Here is a 21,247-nt window from a genome sequence, read left to right as displayed (position 1 = left end):
TCAGGGTAGTCATTCTACAGTTTCCATAATGTGGACCAGACATTCCAATTTGGGGAGGGTGGAGGAAAGTGGAGTTGGTGGTATCCAGGATTATTACAATTATCCAGGGTTAGTACAAGAAAGGATGTGTCATTTCATTTTTTTAATTGGGGTTGATGAGGGTGGGGATTGTTAAAAGGCTGATTTATTATTTAACTGTTGATTTCATGTAGTCTCTGATGGCCTTGAGGCACCACCCAATGTGTAACTGAATTATACAGCACAGGAAAGCTGCCTGTTCAATGCCTGTTCCATGTTGAGTCAACTGATCCCATTGGAGTATCAGTGGGAGTAACAGTGGGAGCATTGCAATTGGTCTCAGTGCTCCAATGACAGGGAGGGAAAAAATATTCAGCCAGGGTTTGCAATCATAATTGACCCTTGTAGGAAAGTGCATGTGTGGAAGCTGGATAACGACTGGAACAGGCTCAACATGCGATAATCCTATGGTTGAATAATTTACCAACATTCACTCTTGGTTCATTGAAGAAATATGACCAGATGGCGTAGGCAACGTGGAACCATACCCAATGAGAGTCAGCACCATCGACATAAACAGATGTTAGCTGTTGCAATTAATTTCTAGTATGCACAAGTTAGGAATGTATTTGCACACAGTTGATAACGATGCACAATCATTTGTACTCTCAGATCCATGTATCCATGTTCACACATGTTTGTGCACACTGATTCAATCACAGCCACTCACTGGCACTACTAGTCGTGAGGACATCTCCTGAATGAGGCCCATTCACTTGCCTTAGGGCTGAGGGCTACAGTGGACGAGTGCTTCACTGAAGCGGACAGTTTCCTCTCCTTTCCTGACGGAGTTGGCTCTTGTCGGATTCAGTTCCACAGGCTCCAGCGGTCCCTTTTCATCCATAGCCTCATCCTGCACGAGTGAGGCTCAGTAATAAATTTCTTGTTGGACAGTAGGGGTGGGGCAACATAGCCAACTCCAATCCCGTTCAGACCTGCCAATTAGGCAGGTGACCAGGAAAGGGAATTCTGGCTGATTTTCATAGCCATGGCCCAAAGATTGAAACCAGCTGTGACATCCACCTGTTGCCCCTGCCTCATCTGCTTCCTGCCCCCCCCCCCAGCAATGATCAGGTAACTTCCCACAGACAGTGGATTGAACCTGGGCTTGTAAAGCTCAGTACCACAGCAGGCAGTGCACTTAAATCAACAGGCTATCGGTTAATGAATGTTCTAACAGGTATTGACGCTATGGTGCTGGTTTTCTGATCATAATGCTGGTGATAACCAACTAAGATTAATTGGGTTAGCATCAATATTATGAGCAGAAAACCTAGGCCTATAATTTTGAGGGCCAAATCGAAAGAGCTTTGTTCTTAGAATCAGTTTGTTGGGTACTGTTTATTGTATTAAAGGTATCACACTGAATGAATCTAAGCTTGTGTAATGTTTTTCAGCTGATATCACTTTTACACTGAATAAAAAAGCAATTATACATCAGTCCTGCATAGATTACTACAGCCACATCTACTGTGTTGTGTCATTACTGTATATACATGTGCTTGTATATAAATCATTGTACCACACTAATCAGATAGCTGTACTCAACTCATTTGATTCCAATACAGAATTCAGCTATTCAATGGCTCAGTTTTTAAATCTGCTGCTTGCTGTGGTATTGAGTTCAGGACCTGAAGGTCACAGGTTTGATTCTCAGTCTGTGCTGAGTTCACTGTTTTCAATTGGAAAAGCAGTTCAGCTGCTACAATACACACTTTTTAAACATATTAGAGAATTGCATTGAGCGCAGCACAGAAACAGCCCAACTGGCCCAAACAAGCATTCCGCCCATTGCATCCAAAGCACATCAATTAATTTCCATTTTTGTTCTTTCCTTTTTATCTTCTTTTCTCTTTACCCCTCCTAGACTCTGTTCTTTTGTCATGCTGCCTTTCATTTCTCCACTCTCAGACACTCTGCCCTCCCAATCCCCTACCCCAACCCTCAAACTTCTTGCTCTTTCGCAACCATCCAAGGCTTGACTCCCTCTTAGCCTACAACTTCCTTCTGTGCTTTTCTTGGTATCCGCTGATGTACTCATCGAGGCACTCAGAGCTGGCTCATTACGAGCAACAATTCCAATTATCCCATTCCCCTGTCTCTTCAACCTTCCCACCCAGTACACTCGCTGTGGGCTCATCTTGCTGCTCTTCCTCCTGTCTACCTCACCCCACCCACTGCTGACCCTGTGGACTCTGCCAGCAGATTAGCTCTCACCACCCCTCTCTGCATCTCCCTTCAGGATATCTGTTCACTTGTGCACAAGGCCCTTGCAATCCATGAACTTATTGTGGATGATTGTATCAATATCATGGCCATAACAGAAACCTGGCTGAGGGGTGATGACACCTTTCCCCTTAATGAAGCCTTCCCACCTAGCCATGTCTTCCACCACTCGCCCCCCTCAAGAATGTTGCAGTGGCAATGTGGTGCCTATCAGCAGATCACGCCTTAGCCTAACCCCCCCCCTATTCCACTTCATCCTCCTTTGAGTATCTCACCCAGTTTCACCCCTCTTTTTCAAAAACATCGTTCTCTGCCACTCTGCTCAGTCCTCTACATTGACTTCTCATCCTCGGAGATTTCAAACTTCATTTCAACTCATCATATCCTCTCTCTTCTGAGTTCACTGTTTTCTTATTGTCCCTAAATCTCTCTCCCCATGCAAACTCCCAACCCATAATCATGGCCACCACCTTGACCTTGTCACCTCTGATGATCTTGCTAGTCCCATCGTATCAATTACAGACAAGGCCATCTCTGATCACCTCCTTGTATCACTAACCACCCACTCCCCAACCCTATCCTCCCCAACATCGCAATCCTATCTCCTTCTGTATCATCCCTGGAAAAAAACTATCCCCCAATTCAGTTAAACTGCATTTTCAAAACCCCAACTGCCTAGCCTTTGGCCTTTTGGTCAACCCAACATTTCTGCAGCTACTGATTGGCTCAACTGCACCCTCACCCCCACCTTTGATTCCTTAGTACCCCCCCCCTCAAAAAAATTACTCTCTCACCCTGGTTATTCCCCCTAGTACAGCCCTCATCTCTGCTTGCTTAAGCCCAGGGTATGTAGACTTGAAAGGATATGGTGGACAACTGGTTTAGCCACTCACTACCAGATCTGGCTGGACCATTTAAAACACTACTGGGTCCTGCTCTTGTCTGCTAAAACTGCTCATTATTCCAGGATCATCCTGGAATGCAAAGAGATACCCCAGCTTCTTTTCTCTGCAGCAAACCATCTTCTTAACCCTTCTCCCCTGTCCCCTCCACCCTCACCTCCAGCATAAATGTGAAGTACTCATGGATTCCTTTGTCACTATTATCGAGACCATCCAATCAGCTGTCTTTGCCTCAACTCTCCTCGCCACTAGCCTACCTGTCTAAACATCCTTTAATGCTTCCCCCTCCCTGGTCCTGAACTCACATCTTTTTCTAGTTTCTTTCCTATGACCCCTCGTGTCCACTATGAGTTCACCTTCTCCACAATACCCACCTCCTGCTCCCCGCCCCTATTATTAAACTGCTGATCACCCAACTTCCCTTCCTAGCCACCATGTTAGCTGATATAGCAAATGGTTCTCTCTTTTCCGGTGTTGTCCTTCTTAAAATCTGCTGTCATCACTCCTCTCCTCAAAATGCCAACCTTTGACCCCTTGCTAACTACTGCCCTGTCTCCAACCTCCCTTTCCAAGTCCTCGAAACGTATTTTCGCCTCTCAAATCCATGCCCATCTTTCCTGGAACTCCATGTTTGAATCACTGCAGTCAGGTTTCCAACCCTTATGTTCACCCTTCAAAGTGAAGATGACCATGCCCATCATCTGGAGTGTTTGGTGACTGTTAAGGCCGAACTGCGCCTGGCAGGTTCTGCTGCAAACGAGACAGGATACCACAGATGACTGAGTTTTGGGTGAGTTACTAACTTGGAATTTCCTCCCCTTGTGCTTTCTCTCTGCCTCTGACACGCGCTTGCTTTCGAAGGAGACTGCACCGAATTTTATTTGGTTGCACCAGGTGCTGCCATCTTGGGTGCGCTTCTCCCAGGACTCAGTGGTGATATTAAAACTAAGCATTGGGAACTAGAGATAGTTTTAAGCAATTTATATTTGCATTTGTGGGTGTTAGGAATAAGCTATAGTTTTAAGTTTATTTTTTTTTTTATTTTTGTGTGTTTAGAAACCTCGGTCTAGTTTCATTTAGAGTTTTCCTCTGTGAGATGGAGCCAGCAAGTCTGAGGCCCTGTTTGTATATTTGCATTTTTAATGAGGTTTTGCGATCCTTAAAGTGAAGAGCTGTGTTACCATGTAGCTTAGGGAAGCTAAAACAAACACAAGGTAGAAAAAAACTGTGCTGTTACCTAGGGGTCCAGAGAGAGAAAGAGACCCACAAAGGGAGAGGGAGAAACAAAGCAGTTTTAGTTCAGTTGGTACGTGGAAATCACAGGGTGAAGACAGAAAGGTCTCAGAACAAAGAAATGTCCCAAAACCAGGGAGTGGGACAGAAATGGGGTCCAGGCAGACAGTTAAGTCAAGGAACAAGGACAAGAATCGGAAACAGGTCCTGTTCAGCGAAAAAGTAAGGAACAGAGGAAAAGGGTGCAAATTAAAGATAGAAAGCTGTGGCGAGCAGAATTTAGTCAAAGTGGGCTTGTGAGAAGCCAGAAGACCCTAAGAGATAGCCAAAGGTTGGTGACTGCTTACTTTGAGCCTGTGAAGCAGTAGTGTTCTGTTGGCACAGCTGAGTATCTGCAAGAGTGTGTGGAAGGTGAAGCTTGATTGCACATGGCGATCCAGGGGAGAGGAACATCAGAAGGAGAGATCGAAACCCTGGAAGTGGATCTTTGTTGAAGACATCCGAGAGAAAGTATTGTTTGGGAGAAGATTTCAAGGCAAATTCTTTGAGAGTGGAGATTGGTAACCTTTGTGTGAGAGATGGAGTTTCTGTGAGACCAGTTGGCTCACAGTGTGACGAGTGTCTGGGGGGAGTTGATGAGAGATCCATTGCATCTGCCTTGGGTGGCTCTGTCACTTGATCTTGGAATGTGGTGTTTACATGGACCGGATATTTAGTGTGAATGTTAGAGTATAAGATAGGTTTTGTAACTTGTGTTATCCTTGCAATCTGTACATATCTATAAAGGTATGGTTGTGGTTGAAGGAGTAGTGTAATATAGTTCATCTTTTTCTTGTTTAATAAATGTTTTGGTCTTTTGTTAAAAGTTCATCAGCAGTCTCTTGTCGACTGTTCAGTAGCTACTCTCCACGTTTCTAAACAAAAAATAAAAATTAGGATCTATCAAGCCAGGTTCCACCCAGGCAGCTGACTTGTCCAGTAGTAACATCAGCTGTGATCATAACATAAGTGAAGTTTTAACAGTGTCCTTGTTGCGCTTCCTTTGACCGCCATGAGAGCACACCACAGACTCAAGCTCTCTATAAAGATTTGCTTTGGGAAGCAAGTGTCAGGTATTTTGGCTACATGACCAATCCAACTCAGTTGTGACTGTCTCAATATGATGTGGATTCCTGACATGCCAGCTCGGGTGAGCACCTTAGTGTCTGGTATTTTGTCTTTCCATCTGATCTTCAGGAACTTAAGATGATCTGAAGATTTCCATCCCAGCTACAGTACCAAAACAGCTCTTATCAAATTCAAAAATGACATCCTATGTGAGTGATAAAGGTAAACTTTCCCTCTTTTCCTTTCTTGACACATCTGCAGCCTTTGACATGGTTGACTACACCATCCTCCTCAAATACCTCACCACTATTGTCCAGCTGGGTGGGATTGCTCTCCCAGATTCCATTCTTATCTATCTAATTATAGCCAGAGAATCACTTGCAATGGCTTCTCTTTCTGCTCCCTCACCATTCCTCTGGCATCCCCCAAGGATCTATCCTTGATCCCCTCCTATTTCTCATCTACATGTTGCCCCTAGGTGACATCATCCAAAAGCACAGAATTAGTTTTCACATGTGGGCTGACGACAGCAAGCTCTACCTCACCCCCATTCTTTTGACTCCTCCACTGTTGCCAACTTAGCAAACTGCTTATCCAACATCCAGTGCTGGATGAACAAAAATTTCTTCCAGTTGCATATTGGGAAGACTGAAGTCATTGTTTTCAGTTCCAGTTCCCTAGCTACTGAGTCTGAGATTAAGTCAGTCTATTCGCAACCTTGGTGCCACATTTGACCCCAAGATGAGTTTCTGACCTCAAATTTGTGCCATCATTAAGACCAACTATTTCCACCTCCAAAACATTGCCTGACTTGTAACACATCTATACTGAAATTCATTTATCAATTCTACACCCATTCTGCAAATTTATTAATATTGCCTTGTATTTTGTTGCAGCCTTCCTCAGTATTTAACATACAGCATTCCCAGGTTGGAATCAATGGAAAATCTATGAGTTGACGAGAACTTCAACTCTTAGGCTGTTAGTCACAGTGCAAAAGCCCTTTGAAAATGTTACACCCTTGTTGAATGAGGCCTAACTTGTTTCTTAGCCTCATACTAACTTGATAATTACTGCTAAACACTAGCTCTGAAAAGTTAATTTTATAATTGTGGAAAAAAGTTGTTTTACCTGCTGGCCGCAATGACGGGTTTTTGCACGGTATCATCCCATTCCTGCCTCATTAATTATGCAGCTACAGAAAACACACTGTCTCGCTAGCAGGCGTCCTCCAATTTGGCCACCACACTGTTGCTTCGCCACTTCCTCACGCATAGCGCCATACTTAAATTGGAACCGTGCGCACACTTCTCAATATTTGCCACCCAGGAGTGAAGACATGGCCCCAAAAGCCAAGAAGGGTGCCACACCCCGATTTAGTGACATATCCCTGGGATGTCTTCTGGACGCTGTGGAGGCCTGCCGTGATGCCCTTTACCCCTGCTCCAGCCGCAGGAGGCCCATCAGTCTCACCACTCTGGCTTGCGAGGCAGTGGCAGAGGTGGTCACACAATGCTGCACACAAGAGGTCAGCCATTTGATGCAGAAAACAGATGAATGATCTCATCTGTGTTTCCAGGGTAAGGCAACCATCTTATCACTCTAAAATCACATACTCACATGACCATCACACATTTACTGGCAACTGACTCACTGCCAGCTCAAGGGATATCACCACTCACTCTCTCACACACACCCTCACATCTTCATCTAGCCTCATCTCCTCTGGAGACTGCCTACTCAGCACAACTTCAGCTCTTTGCCGTACCGAGTAGAAAACTACAGCTGTATAGGGGCACCTTTGCCCCAACTGTCTGCAGCATGGAGTCACCAACCATCTGCTGCCTCTTTGATTGCCAGGGCTTCTCCTGAGCCCTCTCCACTGAGCCCTGCCAACCACAGCCCTTTTTTCTGCTTGAAGCCTCTTTCTCTGCTCTTCTTTCTTCTTTACTTTGGGACCTCTACTGCCCCGTTTCCCTGTCTCCTGCCTGGGACTCTTCTCAATTATGGTGCTCCGCTCCCAATCACATGATCCCGTTTTCATGCCATTTTCTTTTGTGCTCATGTCCTCAGCCCAAAGGACTTCAAATGCCAGATTGTGCACACGCTGCCCACTCATGCATGGAACTCCCGAGGCTTGTTGAGACTTGGGAGTTCCCGGCTCCAGCTCCACGAGAAGGTAAGTCTGGATCTCATAGCAATACTTTAATACTACACTGCTTACCCTGCTTGCTGACATCACTGCTTCTGCACGCAAGAGGTCTCTTTGACTTGATTCAAACTTAGCAGATTCAAACTGCTGTCAGGAAGGGGAGAACTACATCATGGAGGTCGCTGGATCTTTATGGGCAGCTTTCTTCAAAGTCACTGCTGAGTACCTTTGGTTCACCATTGACTGCAAAATCTGAGCCTATAAAGTTGGCCAAGCATAACCCTCCCTTTCAAATTTCTTATTATATTTTCAGCTTCTAGAAATTTCTCTATTACACCTTCAATAAAGATTCTATTATCATTCCAAACACTAACATTAATCTAACTGATTTATCATTCCCAATTTTAATTAAAGGAATCACTTCAGCTGCCGTTTGTCCTCTGATTCTATTATCTTTTCAGTTTTTTTTTATAAATATGTAATAGTGCCTCTGCTATCTCTTCCCTAGCTTCTTTTAATACACATGGATACAATCTATCTGGACCATGGCATTTATTCTCTCTAAGTTTGATAAGTGTATCAATTATTGGTCCCCTTTCTACCTTAATATATTTATTCCTTTTCTTGATCTCATCAGGTATCTACTGCCACTTAGCGTCTGCTTTGATATACTACACCTACCCTGTACTCACATGTGCTGTCCAGTGAGTGCCTGCTGAAATCAATGGAAATTAAAATCTGACAATCCCCTTATCGTACAGTGTGAGTTTTATTCCATCCTGTGAGTTGAAAATCTACCCCACTATGTCAAAAAGACCCACTTGCTGCAACTCATTACTGACCCTGATACTGCACCCATCTGCCACCAGCACCTATCCTGACACATTGCACCCACCTAGTACCCACACACGAACACAAGAATTAGGAGCAGGAGCAGGCCATGTGACCCCTCGAGCTTGCTCCACCATTTAAAACAATCATGGCTGATCTTGGGCTTCAACTCCACTTTCTTGCCCATATCCCTTGATTCCCTGAGAGGCCAAAAATCTGTCTATCCCAGCATTAAATATATTCAACAATGGCACATCCACAACTCTCTGGGATAGAGAATTCCAAAGATTCACAACCCTTTGAGTGAAGTAATTTCGCAGTCCTAAATGATTGATCCCCTATCCTGAGACTGTGCCCCCATGTTTTAGGTTCCTCAACCAGCAGAAACAATCTCTGAATGTCTATCCTATCAAGCCTTTCATTCTTCTAAACGCCAGAGAATAGAAGCCCAATTTAGACAGCCCCTCATCATAGGACAACCCCATCATCCCAGGGACCAATCTAGTGAATCTTCAATGTACTGCCTTCAATGCAAGTATATCCTTCCTTATAATAGAGAGAAAAACTGTACACAGTGTTCCTTATGTGGTCTTACCAAAGCCCCGTGCAATTGCAGCAAGACTTCTTTATTCCTGTGCTCCAACACCCTTGCAAATGCCTGATATTGTATCCATTCAGTACCCACCCTGACACACTGCACCTATTGCCACTCAGTACTCACCCTGATACTGCACCCACCCGGTACCCATCTTGACACAGTGCACCCACCGTGACACATTGCACTCACCCAGTACGCACCCTGATACTTCACCTACCCACTACCAACCTGATACTGCACCTACCCAGTACCCACTCTGACACACTTCACCCACCCAGTACTTACTATGACATACTTCACCCGCCCAGTACCCACTCTGACACATTGCATCCATTCAATACCCGCCCTGCTACTGCAGTCATCCAGTACCCAACTTGACACACTGCACCCATGCAGTATCCATGTTCACACAGTGTACTCACCCACTATTCAACCTGGCACGCGACACACAACCAGTATTAGCTCTACATGCTTCACACACCTGCTACCACATAGTGCCACCTCATAAACAATACTGCAGGGAAACCTGCCGGTTGCCATCCTCTCTTTAGGCTAAACCCATCCAGCACCCATCTGCTGCCAACTAGTGCCTGCACTGATATAGTGAATCAAAGACATAGCTTGAAATAAAAACAAAAAATACTGGAAATACTCAGCAGGTCCAGAAGCATCTGTGGAGAGAGAAACAGAGTTCATGTTTCAGGTCAATAACCTTTTAGCATGCACAGTATTTTGCTTTTGTCAAAGACATTATCTGCTGCCCAATCTGGTAAACTGTATCAATAATACCTATTGGAAGTGCAATGCAGAATGACAAACCAACTATGTACTGGTGCAGGTTCAGAATAGTAACTGCGGAGATAATAACTGCTGTAGGTCTTCAGGAGCACACATAATTACTATTCCCAGAGAAGAAGCTGAGAGAGACTTTTTTTAAGGTTCATTTACAGGATGTGGACGTTGCTGGCTAGGCCACCATTATTGCCCATTCCTAATTGCCCTTGAGAAAGTGGTGGTAAGCTTCCTTCTTGAAGACCTGCAGCCCCTGTGGTGTAGGTACACCCACAGTGCTGTTAGGGTGGGAGTTCCAGGATTTTGATCCAGCGACAGTGAAGGAATGACGACATATTTCCAAGTCAGAATGGTGAGTGGCTTGGAGAGGAACTTACAGGTAGTGTTCCCATGTGTCTGCTGCCCTTGTCCTTCTAGATGGTAGTGGTCATGGGTATGGAATATGTTGTCTAACTCATGGTGAGTTTCTGCAGTGCATTTTGTAGATGGTACACACTGCTGCTACTGTGCGTCGGTGGTGGAGGGAGTGAATATTTGTGGAAGGGATGCCAATCAAGCAGCCTGCTTTGTCCTGGATGGTGTCAAGCTTCATTGAGTGTTGTTGGAGCTGCACTCATCCAGGCAAGTGGACAGTATTCTATCATACTCCTGACTTGTGCCTTGTAGATTGTGGACAGGCTTTGGGGAGTCAGGAAGTGAGTTACTCTCCGCAGGATTCCTAGCCTTTGACCTGCTCCTATAGCCACAGTATTTATATGGCTAGTCCAGTTCAATTTCTGGTCAATGGCAACCCCCAGGATGTTGATAGTGGAGGATTCGGCAATAATAATGCCATTGAATGTCATGGGGTGATGGTTAGATTCTCCCTTGTTGGAGATGGTCATTGACTGGCACTTGTGTGGTGCGAATGTTACTTGCCACTTACCAGCTCAAGCCTTGATATATTTAGGCTAAACCCATTAAGAACTCAGTCACTATGATTTCCCTTTTAACAATATTGGAGACAATCACTCATTACCTTCACATTATATTATCTCCTCTCAAAACCTTTCCAATTTTGGTGGTGCTCTGCACTCTGTCTTGGTCCTTCAAGTAGGTTTCTCATTAAAAATCGCTGATGAAGGTTTGGAAATTTAGATGGTTTGTGAGTTACTCCTGAGTGCTTCCACTAAAGATGGACACAAGCAGAATGTGAATATTTGTGTGTCTATTTCTGCTCGCCTCCAATTCTGGCCTTTTGCATATGCTCAATTTCCTCCTCTCCGCCATTGGTGGCCATGTCTTTAAATGCCTAGACCCTAAGCTCTGGAATTCCCTCCCTAAAACTCTTTGCCTCTCCACCTCTCTTCAAGTTGCTCCTTGAACCCTACTTCTTTGACCAAGTTTTTGGTCACTTGTCCTAATATCTCCATATGTGGCTCAAGAGAAATTTTATTTGGTTACGCTCCTATGAAGTGCCTTGGGACATATTGCAATGTTAAAGGTGCTATATAAATGAGAGTTGTTGTTGTATGTAGTTACACCACTTATTATGGAGTGGGAAAGAGTGTGAAGATCTTAGTTGAGATCTTTAACAGTGGGTAGAGAGAAGGATTTATGCAGGTATATTTCTATACAGCAGCAAGTGCATGGCATCCTGAGCCAGTCAGGGATCCTGACCAGATCCAGTGAAAGGTGACCTACACGATGGTAATAGCTGATTTTGATTCTTTTGCAACTAATTTCATATTACATTTTGCAAACATGCTTTTTCTCAAACATGTGCAGATTGGACACCAGATTAATAGGTAGAATTTAGTATTATTGTCCAGTAAATTGTATAGGCCACTCCTATGGACATATGCTATTTTAATTTTTGTTGGCAAACATGCTCACTTCTTAGTTGCTAGAGATAGCAGAATACACTTGTTACCCACAGGCTGATTTTGAAATCTGGGGATGGAGGCAAGTTGCAGCTTTTTTTATAGGAAAAGTAAGGAATCAATAACCTAATGGACTGACATATCCCTCACTCTACCATTATCACATAGCAAGGGATTCAATAAGGAGTGTAGGAGAGCACAGCAGGAGCAGCATCAGGTATCCCTAAAAACGAGATGCCAGCCTAATGAAGCTACAACAGAAGACTGCCATTGATGCTAAACAGTGGAAACAGCATACTACAGACAAAGCTATGTAATCTCACAACCAACTGATCAGATCAAAGCTCTGCAGTCCTACCACATCCAGACATGAATGGTGGTGGACAATTAAACAACTGACCAGAAGAAGAGGCTGCACAAACAACCCCATTCTCAATGATGGCAGGCCAGTGCAAAGACAAGGTTGAAGCTTTTTCAAACATCTTCAGCCAGAAGTGACAAGTGCAGGATCCGTTGCAGACTCCTTCTGAGGTCCCCAGCATCATAGATGTCAGTCCAACCAATTCAATCAACTCCATGTGATATCAAGAAAATGCTGAAGGCACTGAAATCATAACCTACAGGCCATGACAATATTCCTGCTGTAATAATGAAGACTTGTGCTCCAGGACTAGCTGCGCCCCAGCTAAGCTGTACCATTACAGCTGCATCACTGGCATCTATCCAACAATGTGGAAAATTGTCCAGGTATGTCCAGAACTGGAACAGGTGCAAGAATTCAAGTGTTTAGGAAGCATAACATCTGCAGATGGATGATGCAACAAAGAAATAAGAACAAGGTTAGCATTGGGAAAGGCCAAACATGGTCAGACAACACAGCTGTTAACTGGAAAGCTGAATAAATAATTCAAGAAGTGACTTTTAAAGAGCTTGATTTGGAGTGTTGTTTTGTCTGGATGTGAGACTTGGACCTTTACAGAAGGATGAGACCAACTTGCTAAATAGCTTTGAAATGTGGGTTTGGAGGTTAAAGAAAAGGATTATCTGGACAGAAAAAGTGACAAATGATGAAATGTGAGGAGAGTGAATGAATAAAGAATTTTATTGAACATAAGTAGGAAAAGACAGAGGGCAGAATTTTCCATGCCCATTGGCATCAGGCATCATGGTGGGCACGAGTGGACAACATGTGGGAAGGCCAAAAATCAGTTTTGTGACATCGTCAAAACCATTTGCAATCGTCCGCTCCACCCATCAATGGTGGGCTGCGTTTCCCATGCCGCATGTCAGGAATTTCATTTTACGACACCTGCATATCATTAAAGGCCCAGGTTAAAGGATCAGCTGGGCGCATTGATATGAATGCACGCCAACATGTTTCACAACAGCATTTATAGGGTGTGCACCTGGTGAACTGTGCTTTGAGGGGAACTCGGTGTGGAGTGCACAGTAACATTGTGTAACGCTCATGAGAGTTGCCTGTTGGACCTCAAGGTCAAGGCGCCGCACATTCAGGCGAGGGTACAGGCAAGTCCCTTTTTCCCGGTTGGCTGACACTGGTGCCGGGGCAAGGGCTGCCCTGCGGTTGAGGCAAATTGGTGAGAGGGACGAGGGCTGCACTGTGGTTGAGGGGAGTTGGGGGGAGGGGTGGTGAGCAAGGGCTGCACTGTGGTTGAGGTGAGTTGGGGGATGGGCAAGGGCTGCACTGTGGTTGAGGGGAGTTGGGGGGGTGGGCAAGGGCTACGCTGTGGTTGAGGCGAGTTGGGGGTTGGGCAAGGGCTGCACTGTATTGAGGCAAGTTGCGGGGGCAAGGGCTGTCCTGCAGTTGAGGTGAATTGGGTGGGTAAGGGCTGCACTGTGGTTGAGGCAAGTTGGGGTGGCAAGGGCTGCACTGCAGGTGAGGTGAGTTGGGGGGCAAGGGCTGCACTGTGGTTGAGGTGAGCTGGGGGGTGTTGGATCCAGTGCCCTTGGTTTGTAGGGGCTAAAGGATCTGATTGCATGCTTGTTTTGAGGTGGTCGAGTTGGTACAGAGACAGAGAATATCAGGCGATGGTTGTTAGAATAAACACATGCTGTTTATTTACAAACTAAACTCAGCAGCTAAATTTGTGTGCTCAAAACATAAAACTCTGTCTTCACTCATCAGTGTCTAACTCAAGACTCTCCCACATAGAGATAGCCCACGCTACCCTGCTATTGGATATTAAGATCATGTGACCTTAAATTACAATACTCGTCTTAAAGGTATATTACATATCAGATTATGACAAGGGGGGGCAAGGGCTGCGCTGTGGTTGAGGCAAGCTGGGGGCAAGGGCCTCACTGTGGTTGAGGTGAGTTGGGGAGGCAAGTGCTGCACTGTGGTTGAGGCAAGTTGGGGGGTGGGGCAAGGGCCTCACTGCAGTTGAGGAGAGTTGGCGGGGGGGGGCAAGGATTGCACTGCCACTGAGGCGAGTTGGGAAGGGGCAAGGCAGAACTACAGTTGGTAGTAGTGCACAAGCACGTGCTGGGGGTTGGTGGGGAAGGGGGTGAAGGAAGCATTAGGGACACCTTGTATAAATTGACCAATCCTCTGCAGCTGAGACAGTTCAGACACAACCATGTTGACATGGGGGAGGTGATGGTGTAGTGGTATTGTCGCTGAATTAGTAATCCAGAGACCCAGAATAATGCTCTGGGGATCTGGGTTTGAATCCTGCCATGGCAGATGGTGGAAGTTGAATTCAATAAAAAAAAATCTAGAATTAAAAGTCTAATGATGACCATGAATTATCAATTGTTGCCCCTTTAGGGAAGGAAATCTGTCTGTCTTATATGTGACCCTTCAATGCCCTCTGAAATGCCTAGCAAGCCCCTCAGTTGTATCAAACTGCTACAAAGTCACAAAAAAATCTCAGCCCTGTTGACCCTGCAAAGTCCTCCTTACTAACATCTGGGGGCTAGTGCCAAAATTGGGAGCACTGTCTCACAGACTAGCCAAGCAACAGCCCGACATAGTCATCCTCACAGAATCATATCTTACAGATCATGTCCCAGACACCACCATCATCATCCCTGTGTATGCCCTATCCCACTGGCAGGACAGACCCAGCAGAGGTGGCAGGTACAGTGGTATACAGCTGGGTGGGAGTTGCCAAACATGGGCAAAGGACCCTCTGGCATATTACCACGTACAGCCCTCCCTCAGCTGATGAATCAGCGCTCCTCCATGTTGAACATCACTTGGAGGAAGCACTGAGGGTGGCATGGGTGCAGAATGTACTCTGGGTGGGGGACTTCAATGTCCATCACTAAGAGTGGCTCGGTAGCACCATTGCTGGCCGAGTCCTAAATGACACAGCTGTTAGACTGCGGCAGGTGGTGAGGGAAAAACATATTTGACCTCATCCTCACCAGCCTGCTGCAGATGCATCTGCCCATGACAGTATCAGTAGGAGTGACCACCGCATAGTCATTGTGGAGACGAAGTCCCGCCTTCACATTGAGGATATCCTCCATCATGTTGTGTGACACTACCACCGTGCTAAATGGGATAGATTTCAAACAGATCTAGCAACTCAAGACTGGGCATCCATGAGGTGTGGGCCATCAGGAGCAGCAGAATTGTACCCAAACACAATCTGTAACTTCATGGCCCAGCGTATCCCCCACTCTACCATTAGCATCAAGCCAGGGGATCAACCCTGGTTCAATGAAGCGTGCAGGAGGGCATGCCAGGAGCAGCACCACGCATACCTAAAAATGAGGTGTCAACCTGGTGAAGCCATAACACAGGACTACTTGTGTGCCAAACAGCATAAGCAGCAAGTGATAGACAGAATTAAACGATCTCACAACCAATGGATCAGATCTAAGCTCTGCAGTCTTGCCACATCCAGTCGTGATGGTGGTGGGCAATTAAACAACTCACTGGAGGAGGAGGCTCCACAAATATTTCCAATTTCAGTGATGGAGGAACCGAGCACAGCAGTGCAGAAGATAAGGTTGAAGCATTCGCATCAATCTTCAGCCAGAAGTGCAGAGTGGATGATCCATCTCGACCTCCTTCAGAGATCCCCAGCATCCCAGATGCCAGTCTTCAGCCAATTCGATTCATTCCACGTGATATCAAGAAACGGCTGAAGCCACTGGATACTGCAAAGGCTATGGACCTAGACAATATTCCGGCAATAGTACTGAGGACTTGTGCTCCAGAACTTGCCGCGCCCCTAGCCAAGCTGTTCCTGTACAGCTACAACACTGGCATCTATCAGGCTATGTAGAAAATTGCCCAGGTATATCCTGTACACAAAAAGCAGGACAAATCCAAACCGGCCAATTACCGCCCCATCAATCTACTCTCGATCATCAGTAAAGTAGTGGAAGGGATCATCAACAGTGCTATCAAGTGGTACTTGCTTAACAATAACCTGCTCACTGATGCCCAGTTTGGGTTCCATCAGGGCCATTCAACTCCTGATCTCATTACAGCTTTGGTTCAAACATGGACAAAAGAGCTGAACTCCTGAGGTGAGGTGAGAGTGACTGCCTTTGACATCAAGGCAGCATTTGACCGAGTGTGGCATCAAGGAGCCCTACCTAGCAAAACTGGAGTCAATGGGAATCAGTGGGGAAAACTCTCCACTGGTTGGAGTCATACCTAGCACAAAGGAAGATGGTTGTGGTTGCTGCAGATCAGTCATCTCAGCTCCAGGACATCACTGCAGGAGTTCCTCAGGGTAGTGTCCTCAGCCCAACCATCTTCAGCTGCTTCATTAAATGACCTTCCTTCCATCATAAGGTCAGAAGTGGGAATGTTCGTTGATGATTGCACAATGTTCAGCACCATTCGCGACTCCTCGGACACTGAAGCAGTCCATGTCCAAATGCAGCAAGACCTGGACAATATCCAGGCTTGGGCTGACAAGTGGTAAGTAACATTCGTGCCACACAAGTGTCAGGCAATGACCATCTCCAACAAGAGAGAATCCAACCACCACCCCTTATGTTCAATGGCATTACCATCATTGAATTCCTCACTATCAACATCCTGGGGGTTACCATTGACCAGAAACTGAACTGGACTAGCCATATAAATACTGTGGCTACAAGAGCAGGTCAGGGGCTAGGAATCGTGTGATGAGTAACTCACCTCCTGACTCTCCAAAGCCTGTCCACCATCTACAAGGCACAAGTCAGGAGTCTGATGGAATACTCCCCACTTGCCTGGATGAGTGCAGTTCCCACAACACTGAAGAAGCTTGACACCGGACAAAGCAGCCCACTTGCTTGGCATCACATCCACAAACATTCACTCCTTCCACCACCGACACACAGTAGTAGCAGTGTGTACCATCTACAAGATTCACTGCAGGAATTCAAGGCTCCTTAGACAGCACCTTACAAACCCACGACCACCACCACATATAAGGATAAGAGCAGCAGATAGATGGGAACACCACCACCTGGAAGTTCCCCTCCAAGCCACTCACCATCCTGTCGCTGGGTCAAAATCCTGGAACTCCCTTCCTAACAGCACTGTGGGTATACCTACACCACACAGACTGTAGCGGTTCAAGAAGGCAGCTCACCACCATCTTCTCAAGGGCAACTAGGGATGGGCAATAAATGTTGGCCCAGCCAGCTGAGCCCACATCCTGTGAATGAATTTTTAAAAATGCTTGGAGTCGGGCATCTAGCTTATCCGCACTCTCAAGCCAAACCGAGGCCTGAAAGTGCCACCAAATACTCCAGAGCTTTTCATCTCTCAGGCACAGGCTGCAAACTAACGATCTTTTAGTGGATTGTTGGACAATAGGATGACTGCGCATGTTATGCAATCTCTTTGATAAAGCTGGCCATGGAGCAGTCACTGGTGGAGGAGCTCACAGCCCCTTGCAATGTCATCATCCCGGTTTGGACCAGTCTCCCCCATGGTTCAAGCTAACAGTGCAGCCTTGCAGTGCAGGTTAGGAGAGTGTCTGTGCCTGAGCTGAGAGCACAGCATGCAGTTCGATGGGCAAAGTTGCTGCCGATCGGTCAGGTGGAGTGGGGCAGAGGAAGGTGGGATTTCGGCCAGCCATGCAGCGCACTAAACTCTGACCATCCAATTGGTGGTCAGCACTCTCTGGGATGCGTTAAGGAGCATTCAGGCTTAACCAAGAAAGGTTCTTAGAATACCCAAGCTAACTCATGCATCTCTCTCTTTCATTCTGCAGGATTACATCAGGAGCATGGAATCTGGTGACCTAGCTGTATGCCTCATGGCTTACAGAGAGTGGGAATGAAGGAGAAGAGAACAATGGAGGTGCGTGGTTGGGTAGTGGGAGGAGCAGCACCCTCAGGAAGAAGGGATGGCTGGGGCTCCCGTGCACGCCGCTGAAGAGTCACAGTGAGCTGTCGCTGGTCGGCACCTAGCTAGACCCAGGGTCTATAGATGGCGCTTATCATTCCTGCGTATATCCGAGAACTAGTATCGCCGAAGACTGCGCATGTCTAGGGAACTGGTCGGTCACGTCTGCCACCTGCTACAGGATTTGGTGCCACAGGGACATGGAGGGCATCCACTGCCAGTGGCAGTGAAAGTGACCATGGCACTCAATATTTACGCCAGTGGGTCCTTTCAGGGCTCCACAGGTGTCCTCTTTGGGATATCGTAAGCCTCCACCCACAAAGGCATCCATGAGGTCACGAATGCCATCTTCACGAAGGCACAGAACTTTGTGCATTTCGCCTGGGATCAGGAAATCCAGGATGCAAGAGCGCTGGGAATTGCCCAGATCTTGGTTTTCCACAGGTACAGGGTGCCATCAACTGCACTCACATGGCACTCAGATCTCCGTGGCAACAAGCGGTCAACTATGTCAACTGAAAGCGATTCCACTCACTGAATGTTCAGCTGGTGTGCGACCACCACAAACACATCCTGCAGGTCTGCACAATGTTCCCAGAGAGTGTCCATGAATCCTACATTCTCAGTCGGTCTCAGGTCCCTGATGTCTTCCGGGGTCCAGAGAGACTGCAGGGTTACCTGCAGAGGATGTGGCTGATGACACCCATGCAGTGGCCTCAGAGTGCAGCAGAGTGAAGGTACAATGAGGCTCATGCTGCAACTCACACCTTTGTGGAACAAATCATCGGAATGTTGAAAATGAGGTTTCAGTGCCTGGACCGGTCTGGTGGAGCCCAGTAATACAGTCCACAGAGTGTGTCACACATCATCGTCGCCTGTTGCATCCTTCACAACCTGGTGCTGCAACGTGGAGACGAGCTGGCTGAGGAGGAGATGGAGGAGATGCATGACTCCTCCATTGAGGAGGACGTCGATGGGGATGGGGGTGAGGAGGTCCTCGAAGGCAAGGATGAGGGCGATGAGGCTTTTGAACTGGCCAGATGAGGCAGGCATGCTCGATTCTAGCTGCTAGATTCATGGAGGATGATGATGACATGCAGTGACGCCGTAGATCCTCACATTACATCTGTGAACATTTGACTCCTGCCTGGCTGATGGCAGCACACATAACCTCTGTGATAAGGCTCCTGTCATGGAGACACAGAGGATGCCCATAGTCCCTACATTCCAGGAGGATGATGACAACATGCAGAGGGAACACTCCATAGACCCTCGCATAGCTTATGTGAATGTCTGACTCCTGTCTGGCTGATGGCACCTCGCTTGCACTCTGTGAACAGGGTCATATCATGGGGATGCAGCTGGAAACTTTTACTTCTTCTGATCCTATGGCATCCTTTGTGAGCTGAACCCTTCAGGACCACACTGTCACCGGACACAGATGCTGATGAAATGAGGGACCTCAAAGGTGCTGGGAGCACACAGAGAGAATGGCAGAACTCTGTGCCGCTGGCCCAGGACATTCTGGCAGCAATGGTAAGTCCCATCAAGCTGCAGCATGACTAATGTGACCACTCACAGTGAAGGCACACCATCAGTGTGCCGGGAAGGTTGCACAAAGCACAGGGAAGAGGCTCTGGACTGAGACACTGCCTTTATCTTGTGCAGAAAGGTTTCACATCTGAGTGACACAAACACTGCTCATCAGAACAAGGAGCCATAGGTAAGGAGACATTCTTGGGAGTTTATTAACAAAGTGAACAGTGTGATTAACACCCGTGTCCAGGCTATGTAACTACATCTTCTTAACGAGGTGTCAGCTGTGGCTCAGTTCATAGCACCCTCGCCTTTGAATCAGAAGGTTGTGGGTTCATGTCCCACTCCCGGAAACCAAGAACTGTGAATGTACTCGAAAGAGTTACAATCTGTGACTGTCGATAACTCGAAAGAGTTACATCTTCTTAACGAGGTGTCAGCTGTGGCTCAGTTCATAGCACCCTCGCCTTTGAATCAGAAGGTTGTGGGTTCATGTCCCACTCCCGGAAACCAAGAACTGTGAATGTACTCGAAAGAGTTACAATCTGTGACTGTCGATAACTCGAAAGAGTTACATCTTCTTAACGAGGTGTCAGCTGTGGCTCAGTTCATAGCACCCTCGCCTTTGAATCAGAGGGTTATGGGTTCATGTCCCACTCCCGGAAACCAAGAACTGTGATTGTACTCGAAAGAGTTGCAATCTGTGACTGTTGATAACTCAAAAGAGTTTCCACTGTAGTTGCTACAAGTTTGCATTTTAGAGGTGTCAGCTGTGGCTCAGTTCATAGCACCCTTGCCTTTGAATCAGAAGGTTGTGGGTTCATGTCCCACTCCCGGAAACCAATAACTGTGAATGTACTCGAAAGAGTTACATTCTGTGACTGTTGAAAACTCGAAAGAGTTACATCTTCTTCATCTTCTTAACCCTGCAGCTATGTCTTGGTGCTCCCCAGACATCCACAGCAGAGGTAGATGCAGCCTGCTGACTGCTAAGCTCTGTCTGTGATGACCTTGACAGGCGTCCTCTGGAGGGCTGAGACTTGGAGGGCACTGGCCTGCTTTTGGGGCCCTGCTGTGTGGCAGTGGCACCCTCCTCGGCCTGTGGAGCTGGATTTGCTGGGCTCAGCTGAAGAGGGGATTCAGATTGGCTGGACACTCCTTGAGTCACCTGGGTGGATGGCGCTGGGGTGTGCACCTGCTGATCCTCCTCCCTACCTGCCTGAGGGCACCTGGCTGACTCCTTGAGAAGAAGGGGCAACTAGAGTGAGATCGAGCTTCCCCACACTCCTCTTGCACTTTTGGAGGCCAACTATGGCATCAGCGATGGTTTTGAGCCCGCGCAGCAGTGCAGGATCGATGTCCTGGACCAAGGTCTCCATGATGGTCGCCATCCTACCAGTGTTGACCTCGGTACATTGGCATGCCGGTGCTATTACGTCAGACTGAAGGTGGATGGACTCCTCCATCGTGCCTTGTAATCTGAAGAGTGCAGCAGACATCCCTTCCTAAGCCTTTGCAGCTCCAGCAACTGAGGTATGACCGAGTCCAGAAGCTCATCATCTGACTCAGACTCAGCAGATTTCTGGTCTCCAGCGGTCC

Source organism: Cetorhinus maximus, chromosome 9 (genome assembly GCF_964194155.1).
Source record: "Cetorhinus maximus chromosome 9, sCetMax3.hap1.1, whole genome shotgun sequence".
NCBI lineage: Eukaryota > Metazoa > Chordata > Chondrichthyes > Lamniformes > Cetorhinidae > Cetorhinus > Cetorhinus maximus.
Note: the sequence above shows the minus strand (reverse complement) of the source record.